This window comes from Anas platyrhynchos, chromosome Z (genome assembly GCF_047663525.1).
Source record: "Anas platyrhynchos isolate ZD024472 breed Pekin duck chromosome Z, IASCAAS_PekinDuck_T2T, whole genome shotgun sequence".
Lineage (NCBI taxonomy): Eukaryota > Metazoa > Chordata > Aves > Anseriformes > Anatidae > Anas > Anas platyrhynchos.
In genome coordinates, this window is record NC_092621.1 from 49,389,167 (window position 1) to 49,406,229 (window position 17,063).

The 17,063-nt window shown below is 38.4% G+C and overlaps 1 protein-coding gene across 1 annotated transcript in view; it reads right to left on the reverse strand.

Moving 5' to 3' along the window:
- LYRM7 (LYR motif containing 7) overlaps nucleotides 1–17,063 on the reverse strand; it is an 85,418-nt gene that overhangs the window by 22,063 nt on the left and 46,292 nt on the right. The window contains exons 5-6 of the transcript XR_005261608.2: nucleotides 12,235–12,343; nucleotides 9,724–9,796 (exon numbers count right to left, since the gene is read on the reverse strand). The gene's annotated coding sequence lies outside the window, so the exon portion shown is untranslated. The remainder of the gene's footprint in view (nucleotides 1–9,723; nucleotides 9,797–12,234; nucleotides 12,344–17,063) is intronic.

Here is a 17,063-nt window from a genome sequence, read left to right on the forward strand (position 1 = left end):
TAGGATCTCTGTAAAAGGCCATAGGAATTGCAGCTTTTGTTGCCCATCAGATTACCAGAATATCTTGACCAGGCTGTGCACTTGTTACACTCCCAGTCAACAGGTGACTTACAGATACCATCTACGACCAAGAGGCTGTTTGTCACCTGTCCCATGAGCTGCCACCTGTGATCTAACTCTGGAAAGACCATACATAGACAGATTTTTTAATTCTGTGTTAACATGGGACATATGCAGACGGTCTAGCCTATTTCCTGGTAACCTTGTGAGAAACAGGTTAGACCTTCCCTAAAATACTTCCTCTTCGTACTTCTGCTGAGGTCTTCAGCCCCACACGATTATTTCTGAATGGGCCCAAAGGAAGGCAGCAACAAACAAGCATAATTTCTGCAAAGGAATTTCTGTAGAAGTTTACATTTGGGAAAAAAAAAGAACCACCTTTATGGTCAACAGTTCTGTGTCACACAATAACCTAGGGGAAAGCGAAAGGTCAGTAGGCTAAATAAAGCCCTGAACTATATAACTAGTATTATACCAGGACCATAACTCAAATACTTCCAGTGCAACAGGAACTTAACTGTTCTACTAGTTCAGAATTTGTGATGCCTTAACCTACAATTATGGTCTTTCATCTGTAGGAATACGAGATCAAAAAAGGTGCACATACCATGTTTATTTGTAATACTATTTGATACTTGATTCCAGCTATTCTTTTTCCTAGCCTAATTCCAGAGCTCCATAATTGGGATGGTAGAATAATTGCTAAGAAGAACTTAATGTTAAAGACATACATTTGCTAGAACCAAACAACAACAGAAGAGACAACAAAGCGTTATATATTTCACATTAGCCAGCACACAAGCAGAAGTAACTAGACCAATAAAGATGTGTAAGAGTCAGAGGCGGGGTAGAATAATACAAGGCGGCATTGAAATAACTGTGATTCTTGAATATGCAGTGCAATGAATAGTGCTATCTGGTGTTTGATAAGAAAGAGCATTTGCTTATGTCACCACTACATCTATTTCTGAATGCTTGAAATTTATATATATATACATATATATATATATATATACACACACATATATATATACAAACATATACATTTTATATATATATATATATATATAGTATGTATGTATGTGTGTATATATATATATATAAAAATAAAATATACACACACAAGCATTCCAGTCAATTTAGTGATGTGTGCACAAAGCTACCAGGCTTAACATGAGACTAAGACTTCAAAATAAATGTTGATTTAACTTTCTTTGAAATGGATTGAAGGCATAGACTGTTATAAAATTTAGACAGTACTGGTAAAACCGGTAATAACAATGTGTGCATACTGGTCATTCACTCTTACCTATTAATTCTAGTAATTAATAATTACCAGTACTTTCATCACCCAAAAAGGCCAATGGTATCCTGGGGAAGAGTGTTGCCAGCAGGTCAAGGGAGGTGATCCTCCTGCTCTACTCAGTCCTACCTGGAAATCAGTGTCTTCTTCCCAGTACAAGGGAGACATGGAGCTATGAAGATGACTAGGGGGCTGGAGCATCGCCTATGAGGAAAGGCTGAGAGACAACTAGGCTGGTTTGACCTGAGGAGAAGACTAAGGGGGGATCTCATCAATGGGTAAAAATGTCTGAAGTGAGGGCATGAAGAGGATGGGGCCAGACTCCTTTCAGTGGTGCCCTGCTAGAGGATAAGACGTAACAGGCACAAACTGAAACACAGGAAGTCACATCTGAACATGAGGAACCACCACTTTACTGTGAAGGCGCCACAACGCTGGAACAGGTTGCCCAGAGAGGTTGTGGAGCCTCCACCTTTGGAGATAATCATACACACACACACACACACAAAATCCTGCAATGTGCTCTATGAGACCCTGCTTGGGCAGGTGGGGTTGGACCAGATGATCTCCAGAGGTCCCTTCCAACCTCAACCACTTTGCAACTGTGATGAACAAAGCAGCACACTTTTAGGAATTTTTGAAGGAGTTTTGAAAACAATCATCTAAAACACTGTCGTCTACTTTTTCATGAATAATGTAATATCTAAGAAGTAGTATCTCAAAAAGAAAATACTGTCCAAAATACACAAATACAGCAGGACAGCGAAATAGCAAAAAGCCTTACACAAGCTGTTCTGAGAAGCTAGCGCTCCTTTTCTGAAGTGGCTGATGTTCCTTTTTTTCAAAACTGCTTGTTTATATTGAATATGTCCTCCAAATACCAGTTTCTGCAAAATATGCCATTATTTCTGGATATATGTGAATGTGTTTTCCATGTAGTGGATTTCCAGCCATGGAAGAAAAATGACACAAACAAACAAGAAAACACTTCCACAGGAGTTCAGACTGACCTATCAAGTCAGTTATAGCTGCAGAAGCTTCCAGTAAGTGAACACAATGTGACGTTGCTGAACATACATGGAAATGAAAGCACACCAGTCTCTAGAGACTAGAACATGTTTTTGTTATATTTGTTATTAGCCATGTAATAAGTCAAACTTTTTTGCAGCAAAAATGTACAGCTGGGAAGTTGATGTGTATTTACAAGAGGTTACTACCCTCACCGAGGTAATAAAATAGATTAACAAAAAACAACCAAGAGCCTCCACTACTACTGTAGTTGAGCATACCAAGCTCTTGGCCTTAAATGGCACTACAGACAGTTTTTGTAATTCTAGCTGCTTTTTCCAAGGCTTTAAAACCAGAAATAGAGTTTTCTGCTACAAAACCCCATGAAAAGACTTCAGAACATAATGTATCCAGTACACTTTGAGTCACAGGCCTGTTTACAAGCATCACCACACCAAGAACAACCCCTACTGCTACTTGAGATACAAGCATCTGAAAGAGATAGGAAGACAGAAAGGTTACAGGAAAGGTTATATTGGGACAGGAGAGAGGGAGAAGAGAAGCAAGGTAGAACAGAGTGAGCGATCATACACTTGAAACAGGCCTGAAATTTAAATACCAAATAAAAGAATTAGGTGGGAGCTTTGTTTCTGAACAAATTAAAAAAAAAAGGGGGGGGGGAGGGGGGAAAGGAAGTAAAAGCACTTAAGATACCACAACAGACAACAGGCTGTGTTAAAAAGATTTGGTGAAAAATATCTAAACATCCAGAGGCAAAGATAATGAAGGAGATACTAAGGAGGTAAGACAGAGAGAAGAAGAAAGAGGGTAACAAAACAAAGAAATCATGGCATTTACGAGAATATAATTGTTGACAAAATATTTTTCTAAACTGACTTATCTGAAGGTAATTACTGAGATTTCAACAATAAATCGTATTTTCCTTCTGTGGCAACTCTGTTAAAAAGCTTCAATGATCTTCCATGAGCTTGTTTGCCCTAACAGATAAATCAAGTAGTAACATCTGTGTACATGTTAGTCTGGGGATCTATACTTCAAAATCAGTGGGGACTACAATGACTCAGGTCACAGCACAGCTTTTAGTTTATGTGTTTAATCACAGCCCATGAAAGGCAGAAAACAGTCAATATGGTAGCACCCCCATCTCTTGTGGCATTCTGACTCAGAAGCCTTATGTTAGAAGCTTCTCAAAACGTAACTGGAAGTTAAGTAGCTCGATTGTCAGTGCCAAATCCGCAGCAGTTTTCACCCAAAGCCTGACAGATTTGAGAAGCAGGCACTACTCTGCTATAGATTTGTCGTGGAAGTTAAACAACAATTCTACTTCTCACTCCTCCACAGTAATTAATCACCATGCCTCCACACCGAGCCCTGTACACGGGAATTAACATATTTTTAGGGACATGTATGGCAAATAACTATCATCCATGCATTCATCTTTCATCTGAAAGTATTTCAGATTTCCAACTCCCTACAGTGAAAATACCTTTCTAAACAATATTTGAAAAGCCTACTGCTTTTAAAATGGGGGCTATGCTGACATTACCATCCTCATTTTCTAATTCACTCACATTAATTAAAAAGCAACCAACCAAACAAAAAAAAGTGAAGTGACAGCAACTCCCCCACTACTTTTTTCCTGCTGGAGTCAGCTCAAAAGCAGCATTCCTCTTCCTCCAGTCAATAGGACTTAAGGAAACTATGGTTCCAGGCTACTCCTCTAGTTCTTCAAACTCTTGCACCAACCAGTCAATGCGTTCTGGATGTGAAAATGCAGCTCAGTATTGGAACATAATTCATACCCAAGGTTAGTTGCCCCAATTTGACTGACAGTGTCACTGTTGACAGAAGAGCAGTCAGTCAAGCATAATCCAGCCAGAGAGGCACAGACCTGTTTTGCATCAGGAGTAAGAGAATTATTTGCCTGCTTACACTTCCTCCCCAGTTTACTCAGTAACTGAAAACATTCTGATAGTATCAATAACTGGAAAACAAGACAGATGAGGAGGATTAAATAATGCTGTACATTTTAAAACAGAGAAGGAAAGAGGCAGACATGACTATTCTTTGAATTCTCTGTCAAAAGAAGAAACTGAATCCTTGAAAAACACTGCAGCTAGCTCATGCTTAAGAAGGCATGGACAGCAAGGAATTGCTTTGCTCATTATATTAAAAATAGATATTGCAAAATGGTGTCTTCTGAGAAATCTAATATTTGAATGAAGACTGTTCCAAAAAACATGTGCCAGATCAGTCTCTCCTGGACACTGGGTAGCATCCAAACTGCTCAACCAAAATGCAACAGCCCTGGGCATAAATAAACATGCAGACTTGTTATCAAAAAAACACAGAAAGAAAGACATCTGTGAAACAATAATATCTAAAGCTAGGTTGGTGAGACTTCCAAGACAGCATTTTGAATCTAGGTGCCAAAATTCTAAATAAATGATTACTGGAACACATGTCCTTCAAGGGACAGAGCTTAAAGTGCTTTCCCAATTAAGGGAATACCCAGTAGCTGTACATAATGTTAAGAACAAGGGTAGAAAATCAGCCATTCTGCGTTCTTCAATATAATGTAGCAACTTTTGTTCCAAAAGAAGACGTTAGAGTGATACGGCTGGCAGGGCATTTGCTGTGGGCAAGGATGAATCTGAGGTTAAATTAGGCCATTAGCAAACATCTGTTCATTATTTCCCCTTTCTCTTGGTACTAAACCATTAATATAGGAAAGACTTATCCATTTCCTTCTTTTCAAGAAAAAAGACAGCGAAAATATCTCTAAATGGCCATGGTCAGAAGTTACACCTGTAACTCAAGAACAAGATTTAGATAAGGTATGGGAAGCAGATCTTCGCTAAGATCACTTTTGCACCCAGCCTGCTCAAGGACCAGATTCTGGGACTTCATGAGCTCTTCTGTGTCTGTGACCTACCAACTTACTACATTTTAAATTCCTCAAGTGATTTCATGCTCTGGTATACAGTCCCTTAACTACGTGGTGTCTAGCAATCTAATTTTACTATATTACACATGCACATTGTCTGGTAGCTTTTCCAAATGGATAGGCATTACACATGGGAGGATAACTAGAAAGCTGATGCACAGAAGACAGATAGAAAGCACTAAATCTCTGACATAGACTATTAAAACTCTACGTGGCCTCTCTGGAGAAACGGGACACCAGTGCTGAAGTAGTCTCAGAACATTCTTCTTCAGCATGCTAACTGCAGATGGCACCTTGTGCTGAGCATTACACAGTGCGTGGGCTCGGGGCGTAAAAACCAGAGATATGATTGCAAAGTACGCTGCACGTATGAAGGCAGGAAGCACACAGAGCCTTTTCAGGACACCGTATTTCACACTGTATATAAGCTTATCCAGTTTAAGATAAACATTACCGCATATGACTGCAGTTCCAGAAAAAAAAAGAAATAGAAATCTTAGAGAACAGAACTTCTCCATCTGTTAGAGAGACGCTTTAAATATCATTTATAAAGTACATTCTATAGCTAGTTATAAGTCTAAATATAAAACCTTGAAACTGAAAGATCTCTCAGGGCATGCAGACAACATTTCAAGCTACAGTAACTGAACATCATGCAGGTTTACTTCCAGTTTCTAGCAGCATGTCTTTGGGGGCCTCAGGCTTTCCTTCCCTTTACCTTTCCATTAGACTACAAGAGGGCTTGCCCACAAAGCAGGACAAACCTGTACTCAATTTAACTATATTAACTATTTTCTTGGCACACTCTCCTATACAACTTTTTGCCTAATATTCTTTTCATATGAATTGCAGGTGTAATGCAAATTGTCTTCCACAATAGCAAATTTCTTATTGATCAACTTTGTTTCCTAGCCTTCCTGTTTTATGGTTTCCACTGGCAAAAATCCTTAGTGACTTCATTCCTTGTGTTGCACTTTATTGTGGAAAAGCAACAGCAAAAGTTACACTGTGGACTTCAGCATTAATATTGTTCTGAATCAGCAGAGTTCCACTGTGAAATGTGAACAAAGTGTTTCAGCGCTTAAAAAAAACAAACATTTTTACCCCTGCTCCCCCATTTCAGAAGCTGTATGAGATAGTTACACATTCCAGCTGCACCCCAGTGATTTGACCCAAGTTTAAAAATGACTGGGGAGGAGAAGGACAGAAGTTACTTAAGCTAAACTGAAAAACAGTAGCCCTTCAGCAACATCTTATGTGCCTTTTTTTCCTCCTCTGCCTTTGTGAACAGCACGTCAATTTTAATTACCTGAGTGAACTAAAACTTCTCTGTTGCCATTGCTCCAACTTCATTAATCAATTGTTAAATTAAGAGTCACACAGAAGTAACAAAAATACGATGGATGAATTCTAAACGATTCCACACTTACTTTCAGGAAATGAAAACTCATGAAAACTTTAAACAGAAAAGACAGACTACAAACCAAAATTGAAAACCATGTACAACAAAACCAAGGTAATAAAAAAGACTCATTTCAGACTTTGAAAGTACGCAAGGTTTTTTGTGGTATCCAGATGAACACTACCACGAACAGCCTGCCATGAATAGTTCTAGGTTGGTTTTAGAAGCTCAGAAGCTTTTTGTGCTAGAAGTGAATTGAATAAGGTTTTTTCTTAAAAATAAATAAATAAAATGTTGTTTGCTAGTATAAGAATATTTACTTAAAATTCACTACCGTTTTTATATTACCTCCAGATAGGACAGAAAGATTTTTCCCACCTTCTCCCCTAGACCAGTACTCCAGACCTTTAGTGAAATAATTGATAAGTAGCAATACCAGAATGGATAAGGAAAATACTTCTTTTTTTCCAGATTGTTCTGAATTTACTCCAAGCAATTTGAAAGTATTTGTTTCAGAATACCATCAGGCTAGACTAGGTAAACACTGACTGTGATGACAAGCCACAGGCCTTAATGCTTTTTGTTTCTTTTGACTGAAAATCCATCTACCCACTATATGATCACAATCACGTGATGTGAAAGACCGGCTATGTGAAGATGCAAGTCCAGACACACAACTGCAGGGGCAAACGGGGGGGGGGGGTTAAAGCAGAGAAGTAGCTGGGAATGGCTTTGTGCAGCACTGTCCTGAACCACTGTCTTGTGAACTGTCAGTCTGAACCACAAAATAATTGAAGAAATATACTAGAACCTCAGTCTTTTTATTTATTCATTTATTTATTTAGGCTGTAATGGGACATCCTACAAGATGTTTACGGAGATTTTGCATTCACCACTCTCAACAGCTGTCGGTGAGGCAGGCCAGGAAGGCTGTGCTTCCTGACCTGTGACTGAAGCTTCCTGCAGACACTCCTGGAGCACGTACAGAAAGGGCAGCCAACAGGTTGGGAACACCCACTGCACTTCACTTGTTTCTGGCACCAGAGCACAACACAAATATTTCTGCACTCCGCAGTGCTCTTTGCTCCCCTATTTCCTGGGGGCATCACCACTGACTCCAGTGCTCCAAAGTCCTCTCCCTTCCCCACTGCAGTCTCCCTTCCACAGCTCTCATCCACACATAAGCCTTCCTGCTGATAGTACAGCCCCTACTCTCCTTAAAATATTCCACTCCTTTTCCTTGGTCTTCCTCTTCAAACACACATCACCAAGATCTTTTACGTGCCCTTATTATCCCAACTGCCCGCCTTCTCCCCCTTCCATCCATCTCCAATGCCCCTGCGGCAGGATGGTGCCCACACTTCCAGTTTCACAAGCTGGTAATAAAACTACCTCATCACGGACTTCTCCAGGATAAATTCATGTGTAGACTCCTTCTTCCCCAAGCTCTCTGGCAGAAAGCTTTTGCAAGTAATAGTGAAGTCACAGCTGAAAAAAGCAACTGCGCTCATAGAAAGGAAGTGCTCAATGCGAAGGATAAGCCCAAACATGCCTGGTATTGCCACTCGTACTCAAAAAACTTCAAAGCTGTCAAACGAACTTGGGAGAAGGCAGATAGAAAGAAGGAGAGGAAAAAAAAAAAAGCCTTTTAGCGTTTAACAGCCATTATTTAAATGAAATTCAGCATACTTTGACTATTTTTAGGGTAAATCATCAAGTTTGCTACTTGAATTACATACTTTATGAATGGTGCTCAGAAGCACAAAGAACAAGTTAAAAAGGAAAGACATCTATTACTTAGTACCTGAAAAATTAAGTAGTATTTTGCATGTTTTGCTTTCAGAACAGAATTCTGTAACATGTTCCACAAGTGATAGCTCTTTTGGATGAAGCAGAATATGTAACAGCTTTTGTGCTTATTTCCTAACTTAGTGTTATGCAACAGAATCTTCCTCCAAAACTCATAGGATTTTTAGGCAACAGAGTATGAATCAGGAAAGGGGAACACTAATTCACAAGCTTCCAAAATTAAAGTTGTTGTGCAGAATTAAGGAGAAATAATCAGTAATTTCAGGATTTAACTGTTCCACCAGCACTCGTGGAATCCACCGAAATTCAGCCTACATAAATATGGAGGAATTGTACTAACTACTTCAGCTGAAGAGGAATAGATACATTCCAGGATTTCAGTGATGGTAAACTCAACTCATTAGAAACAGTGACCATTAATCTGTACTATCTATCCACACACCAAATCAGGTATACTTAATGAGAATTAAGAAGTATAGTCAAGCTGAATGGGTCTTTCAAAACTCAGCAAACAGTGACAAAGAGTAACATCCGATGATAAGTTGCAAGTTAAATTATTATGGCCATGAAATATACCATAGATATAACTGTGTTGGTGTTACATGATCTTAGAGAAGATAGAGAAGAGTTAGGTATTGCAAACATATTTAAAAATCTCGGTTAGAACAAAGGAATAGGAACATGAAATGAACATAAAATAAGCAGAAAATGCATACAGTATATTCTTTGGTACGAAAATTATGGAAAAAAAATCTAGGTAAAACATATGTGGCTGCACATACCAGAAATACCAGAGTCTACTGGGGCAACAAAACAATTTAATGCTGTCAAAAATAATACATAAAATTAATTGAAGGTCACAAAGCACCTGGACCTCCTGTCAAAGCTGATCTGAATTAGATATGAATATTAATCAACATTTTTATTATAAACACAAAGGAAATTTGCATACCGTAATTCTGCTGGACTTCTCATCAGGGGTTTATCACCAGGGAGGCACTTGAAATGCTTTTCAGAATTCATGAGAAGTGCCATGGAACCAGATCCAATCTACTTAAGGTTAAAAACCCTATCATGCTTTGATGGTTTTGTTATCACAATGAATATTCATAGGTTTATCATCTGTGTTTAGCGCAACATTTAAAGTGAAATGTAAATGGCAGTATTGCCTACCTGTATTTCACAACTTCAGTTACTCTAGTCCTTTCTGTAAGCAGCAAGTCATTCACTGAAGATATCCCCAATTCTAGAGAACAGGGAAGGGGAAAAAAAAACAGTGTAAGTATATGTTAGAGCTGCCAATACAAATTATTTATAACAAATAGTAATGTGATTTCATGTTAGAACAAAGAAAAGAGCTACCAACAATCAGCCCAGAGTCAGGAATTTCTTCACCTTTTTTCCTTTGCAAGGAGACACAGGTATCATAACTTACAGAAGGCTGAAAGCTACTGAGTCCACCTTATTTACTGCAGCTTTGGAAAAAGCATTTTCTGACTTTTTTGCTCTTGGTGCTCTTTGTTCTTATACACATTTCCTTAAGAATTGAGGAACTACACACTTTATTTTTAAAACACACACACACATATATATGGTTATACTATATATATTGTGTATATATACACACACATGCATAAATGTGATACATTTTTACAGACATATGCAGTAGTAGTTTAGGAAGTAACCAAGGAGCATAGGTACAAAGACAGTATCTGCTTAATTTTGATTGCTTTCTTTGCTAGGGTAAAACCTTAATATTATCAGGGGCCAGGGGAAAGGCTGTAAACCAGATACATATTCCAACTAAGTGTGTGTGCAGGATTAGCTACATAAACCCTCTCACTGATCGCTCCAGATCACTGTCAATAGCAGGTAATCAAGGAAATAAGTGATTTGTACTAAGTATCTCACAAAAACAGACAACTTTGCAGTTACGCCTCATGACGTCTGTGAGGTTCAGCCAACGTGTTTGTTATTAAATATGTTTAGATGTCCAAGACATCTACTAACAAGTTCAGAAGTTCTTGGCAAAAAGATGGATTACAAGGGCTGCAATCAGTAACAGAAAAAACACAAAAAGAGCTGTCTCTGACCACCAAGAGCCGCTGCTCTAGAATCTGCTATTGAACTATTAGGGCCAATGGATTATTTCCTGGTTCTAAACCTGTATTAGAAACAGCAACAACAAACTAAAATCCAAAACCAAAGCAGCAACAACAAAACCAAAAAAAACAGCACTGCATTCAGAGATCATTCATGTGGATTCATAAACTGTCCTGTCTGCAGTTGTGTATCAAAACTGGGCTTCAAAACAGACAGAAGCAATAACGAAAGTAGAAGAAAACTCCAAACCATCCATTTCAAATGTTCACACAAAATATGGCAGAAGTCACAGTAAGCAAAACTTTATGCACCTCCTATATTAAATGGGGATTGTGGATTATTTTTTTTAAATAATTTTTATTTTAAGTATCTTCCACACCTGAGCTTGCTGGTGCTACATCTTCCACACTAAATGACAAAACATTTGCTAGCTGATTTTCAGTGGCGGCTTGTTTGTCATATTTAATCCTTTACTGCTCACAAACTAAGGAACTGAGGCTTCTGTTTCCTCTCAGGCTCAATGAATGTCAGATTCAAAAAGTAAAATTACATGTATTTATTTTATTTACTCGATAGTTTTCAGAAAGAGACAGGGAAAAATTACAGATTAGAAACAAAGAGCTGAGGCAGATGAACACAGGTAAAACAGATTACATAAAGAGAGACAAACAGCCAGTCAAGGAGAAGAACGCAGGGGAGGAAGGCAGAGAAGAGGGGAAACTTGTCTGGACAGTGCTACGTGTCACAGACAGAAAGCTTTGATCACCTTGCTTGTCAGGATAGGAATTTGGGTGATCAAAAACAAAAAAAAATCACATCAGTGGATTACTAAAAGGATTAGTATTAGGAATTAGCTATACCTGCCTTAGTGAAAGCAATGCTGGACTATTAGATAGCCACAGAGAACTGTGTGGAAAGAACGAGATTTGTCTCTTTTCTTCAGCTAACAAGTCAAAGAACAATTTTGGTATTACACATTGTGCATGTTCAGTTACTTCATTAGAACAAATAGGAGACAAAAATAAACTTTAACTGATGGAACAGTAAATTTGACCAAGTGTATAAAGGGCGCAGAGCAGACGTATTGAGGAGCCAGAGAACAACAAGCCCTTAAGTTTGGACATCTAGTGAGAGCAAAGCATGTGGTTCTCCACATAGCAGCAGATACCCAGAGAAGACACTTCAGTATCATGATACTTAAGCAGTTTCCTTGACTTTGAAACATTAAAAACTTAAGCAGTTGATATCATACATGCTTTCACTGAACGGTTCACATGAACCCTGAAAAAAAAAAAATTGATCAAATGAAAACTTGCCTCCATATAAACTATATTCAGAGTATCTGCATGTGGAGTTTGGTGGATATTTTTTTCCCACGCCCTTGGAAAATAATGGCATCAGGATATTCTGTTGCTCAGGCAGAAAAAAGAAAAAACAGCTGAACAATCAGCCTGTAACACATGACATTGTACTGGTTGCCCAACTATTTTAACAAAGAAGCAAATAAAATCCTGAAAGCCAGTAAGGCTAACATGCATTCTTAAAGTCTTGTAGCTAACTTTCAATGACAATTAGTTGTACCTTGTACTTGAAGTATGTGTGGCCAATAGTTGAGATAAAGGCAGGAGAACCAGCTAATTCAACCTCAGATGAACATAGACCTCCTCCCTCAAACAGAATGCAACTGAACCTGAAACATGAGAAAGATTCATATCGTAAGTTTTCATATCATGTAAGTTTTACTGAGAGAAAACTGAGATAACAGTGCGTCAGCAACGTGATGCTATATGAGATTGTTAGTACAGAGCACACATTAATTGGCCATTAACAGCACATGTAACATCCAAAAACACATAGACTGAGTTTCTATATAGCCTATATTTATAACTAACAATTTTAAATGTAAGAATATCTATTTTTGCAAATTCTAAGCCAAGTCTTTCTTGACTCCTCTTTAAAAAAGAATAGACTAGGTAGATAAATAGATGAATTTCACTTTCCTGAACTGTAACATTCAAAGCCCACAACCATGCTGTAAGAGTAGCATCAACAAACAATGAAAGCTCCTCATAGAACAACTTTTAAAGTCAGTTACAAATAAAATCTGGACCACTAGTTTAAAGTTGTGTCACAGCTATTTAGAGCCCTGGATGAATGAAGCCTGTAGACTAAACCCACATCCTAATGGACAATTTAATTCACAAAACCACTTCTATAAGTGGAAGACTTCTGGCTTGAAATGCTACTAAATTAACTGGCACAGATTACCCGCCAGCAGAGTGGAAAGAATGGTTGTTTGCAGGCACTGCCAAGGCACACTACTAATCAAGCTGTAACCACTGTCTTCGAAAAGTTTGGACAGCTTATTGCAGACTTACCTACATCACTCATTCATTAAGAATGCTGGTTATAAATAACAGTTGTCTAAGTGCTAGCATTTACATGAGAACTTGAAGCTTTCTGCTTGGCTAAAGCCTCGTTTCGGGAGCTAACAATTCAGTACGCTTCCTCTATTTCTAAATTACAGCTAAACTGCTGGCTTAGCCAGTTGCCAGAAATCACTAATATTGCAAGATTCACAAGATTTTAGAGAACCCAGATGTCGGACATCTATTTTGATGTGGTAGCTACAAGAGGATCATAAGCATTAACAGACTTAAGTAAGCTGTTATTACGACGTGTATCAAATTCAGAGAAAAAACGATCAGTGGAGCCATGTAACATTTTCAAGTTGTTTTCAAATTACAGAGAGTAAGTTCAAATTTGATGAAGAACTTGCATGAAGACACTACATATATATGAAGTGCAAGTTTAAAAAATGCATTTGTATCTTAGGGAAAAATATTTTCTACACTATTGAGGCAGTGGGTTTGCAATAGATGAGTAGTTAAATGCCCTGCAAAGGGCATTTCCCTTTCCATTTGAAGAAACAATCAGTTTCAGCACTTTCATCAGTGTATTGATAAGAAAATGATAATCTAAACTTTATGTTGGTTTTTGTTATCTTCATTATGTTAACAGACTTGTTTATTTATTTATTTACAAGCTATTAAAAACTATTGGGAAAAATATAAGGGATTAATCTTGCATCTGAGATACTTCCATGTCTCTATACACATATATAGTATATATACACAGGTTTTTAATCATCCTCCCATTCTAGTCAATGGCAAACACTTATTTGGAAGTGTCATCATATCCTCAGTCACATGCACGCAGGAAGTGACAGAGAGCCAGAAGATCATGTTTTATTTCGTTATGAAGCTTCTGTTCATCAATTCATTTAATGGAACCGTTAAGGAATGTGAATAGAATTAGTAAGTGCCAATGAGTTCAGAACTGTGAAGAGCTAGAAATAAAAGGCTGTAAGACTTATGGGAAGTAAGATCAAATACAAGTGTAAGCACAAAGAATCAAGAAAGCAAGTTTTAGTTTCTCCTATTGCTACCAGAGACATTGTCTTTCAAAACTAAAATCTTTTGGAGGACAATTTGGAGCCAGAGTTAATATGTAAATAATTCTAAAGGAGGGAGGTATCTCTATTCACTGACCGCCTAGGAGAGGACTTGGAACAGTAGCCTACTTAAATTCTTCTCTGAATACCTCTTCCCCCATTTAAACCTTTTCAAGAGATCCTTCGAAGACACCAACATTAAGACATTTCAATATTTTATACTGTTTATGCTTTGCCTCCAGAAACCTCCCCCCAAGGAGGGGAAGGGAAAAAGGCAAAAAAGCAAATAATCCTCTTGGAAACTACTTGGAGTCGGGCGCTTAGAAGGCTGACCTTTAGGTCACGTTTATCTGTGCCAGCATCAAGTTTTCCTGTTTTGTATCTGGTCTAATGAAATTCTTTGGCTCATCAGTGACACAGGTGTGTTTACTTGGATGCTTAATGGACTACACTGCATGAACACACCATGGAAACGACTGAAAGATACATAGGAATACAGAAATGCAGATATGTAAGGCTTGAAATCTTGTATTTCAGTCCAATTAGACATCCTGCACTTTTAGCATGGAAAACCTATGTTTGTATTTCAATGTCTGAGTGGCTCAGCCTTTCACAAAGAGAAGGAATAAGTAAACTGTGGGCTAATACTTCTTTCTCAAATTATTTTCACAACCACACAAACCTAAACCTCACAGAGATCTCTTTCACTAACAGTAAGGGCTTTCCTTTTTTGTGAGGAAATGGCTGGAAGAGGCTGACGCTGTCAGGGTTTTGGTGGGAGGAAGGTGCATTTACTGCCTGCTGCTGAGAAGCGTACCAGTGTGTTTTCATACCTGCCAACCTACAATCTGAGAGCCTGATGTGAATAGCTTAACTGATTCATGAGACAAAGAGAGTGTAATTTAGTCAAATTTTTGCTTCAAAACGCACTACGTGTAATACCTTGACTGCCTATTTTAAATCACACAGACGACAATCAACCGTAGTGCTAATACAAATTCTGTATGTAACAGGAGTAGAAGGGCTGAGGTAATCAACAGAATGCAAACAAAACCCAGCAGACTGGTGTTTCAAGTCCAATCCATCCCAAAGTTCTGTCTTTTAAAGACCTGGAGACAGAAACAATCCAGCCGCTGGAAACTGAACATCTCCCCCAGCGAGCAAAGAAAGGGCCTAACAAGTCACTAGCTATCCAAATAGCTCCACTACCCACACAAATGATTTCAGCCTTCACAAAACACAGCCTTCAAAATCTGCAACTTGTTTTCATAAAGGCAAAGACTTTCAAAGCCTTCACTTCCCACACTTACCCTATTAACAGGAAGCCTGGCATGTCAGGGAAAAAACACCTCAGTGAAACCATTATAACTGTGACAGACTGCATACAGCAAACAAATATCGTTGTAAAAGCAAAATGCAGTGAGTGACCTGAATACACACGATGAATGGGCTCTACAGCTGACTGCATAACGTCAGGACAGCTTGGCTGCATTCGTGTCATGTCAGACTAATTATCCTGGGCACAGGCAGCTCTCCCGAGCCTTACCCGTCTCATTTTAACTCTGATACAGAGAGAGCATTTCAGCTCTGCACTCCGGGTCGGTGCTTTTGCACGATAATTTCCTCTGTGCAAGGGGAGAGAGAAAAACCCCGTTCTCACAGGCCATCGGATACACAAGTCAACAGAGCTTGGGCTGCAGTTTGAACAGCATCAGTTCAAACTGATCATCCTTGACTCTCAATATTTTCAAATATATATATTTTTTAACTAATAAAGTTACTGGAAATTCACTGAAATACGGGACTGTCAGCATGGTAACGGGGAAAGAAAATTATCCTCCATCCCAGTCTCTCAGTTTTCCATCTTACTCAGACTACAGTAGTAAATAACCAAGAAACGTCAGGTGAAACTTTTCCTACCCTCCAACAAAAAAATACACAAGAGTCAGTCTCCCTATAAATTCCCATTAATTTATATGTTAATCTGTAGTCAGCATTGACTGACTAAATCATTAAGAAAATAGTCTACAAGGATCCTCATTGTTTTTAACCAAACCAGTTTCAGCGCTCCAGAGCAGATGCAGATCCTCTCAAGAATATTCCCTTTTGTAATTAAAACTAGCAGTGACTGCACTTCAAAATTGCTGCTGTGTCTAAGGCAACAACTGCAGGTACAAAAGCATCCAGACAGGCCTAGCTAAAAAGGAGAACCTAAGACACTATCAATGACTTAACAGAAATCACCAAGACACGAGCTACCTGTACTAAGCGTGCTTTGAATGTAGCTCTAGGTGTAAAATGCTGACTTTTAAGCCTCTCCCTAAGTTCTTGGAGAGGGTGGAAAAGAAATTTTGAAGTTTCTTTGCCAAGTTTACATGATTCTGTCATTTTCTGCACAGAAAGAAGATTCAAACACTAGCCACATTATCCGATTGTTTCAGTATCACAAAGACGTCTGATAAAATGATGCAGCCAATGTTACTCGCAGTCTAATTTTTAATTAAGCAAAGAACATATATACATCAAAGAACAAGCAATGCTTGCAGCACTGAGCATATACAACATTAAACACAGGCTCTGCCTTTACACCCCCCATACTCCCCTCCACACACACACATTACCATGGTGATTTGTAAAATTTTCTGTCTGGGATTTTTGCGTAGTGAACTGTTTGAAACGGTCTCATCAGCTTTGAATAGATGCAAATACAAATTAAGTTACATTTAGAAAAACAATAAGCCACAGTTTGATAAAGCTCTCTTTAGAGTGGAACACCAACAAAGATATCTTAATATGACCTCAACCAGTAGATATTAAACCAACAAAGCCTTCACATTATGCTTTCAGTCCCTGAAAGAAAGGGAACTGAGTTTAAGGATTAGAAAAAAAAAAAAAAGAAAGAAAGAAAGAAAGAAATAGCAGACCCACAGCATAAAAAAGCATAATTTGGGATCAC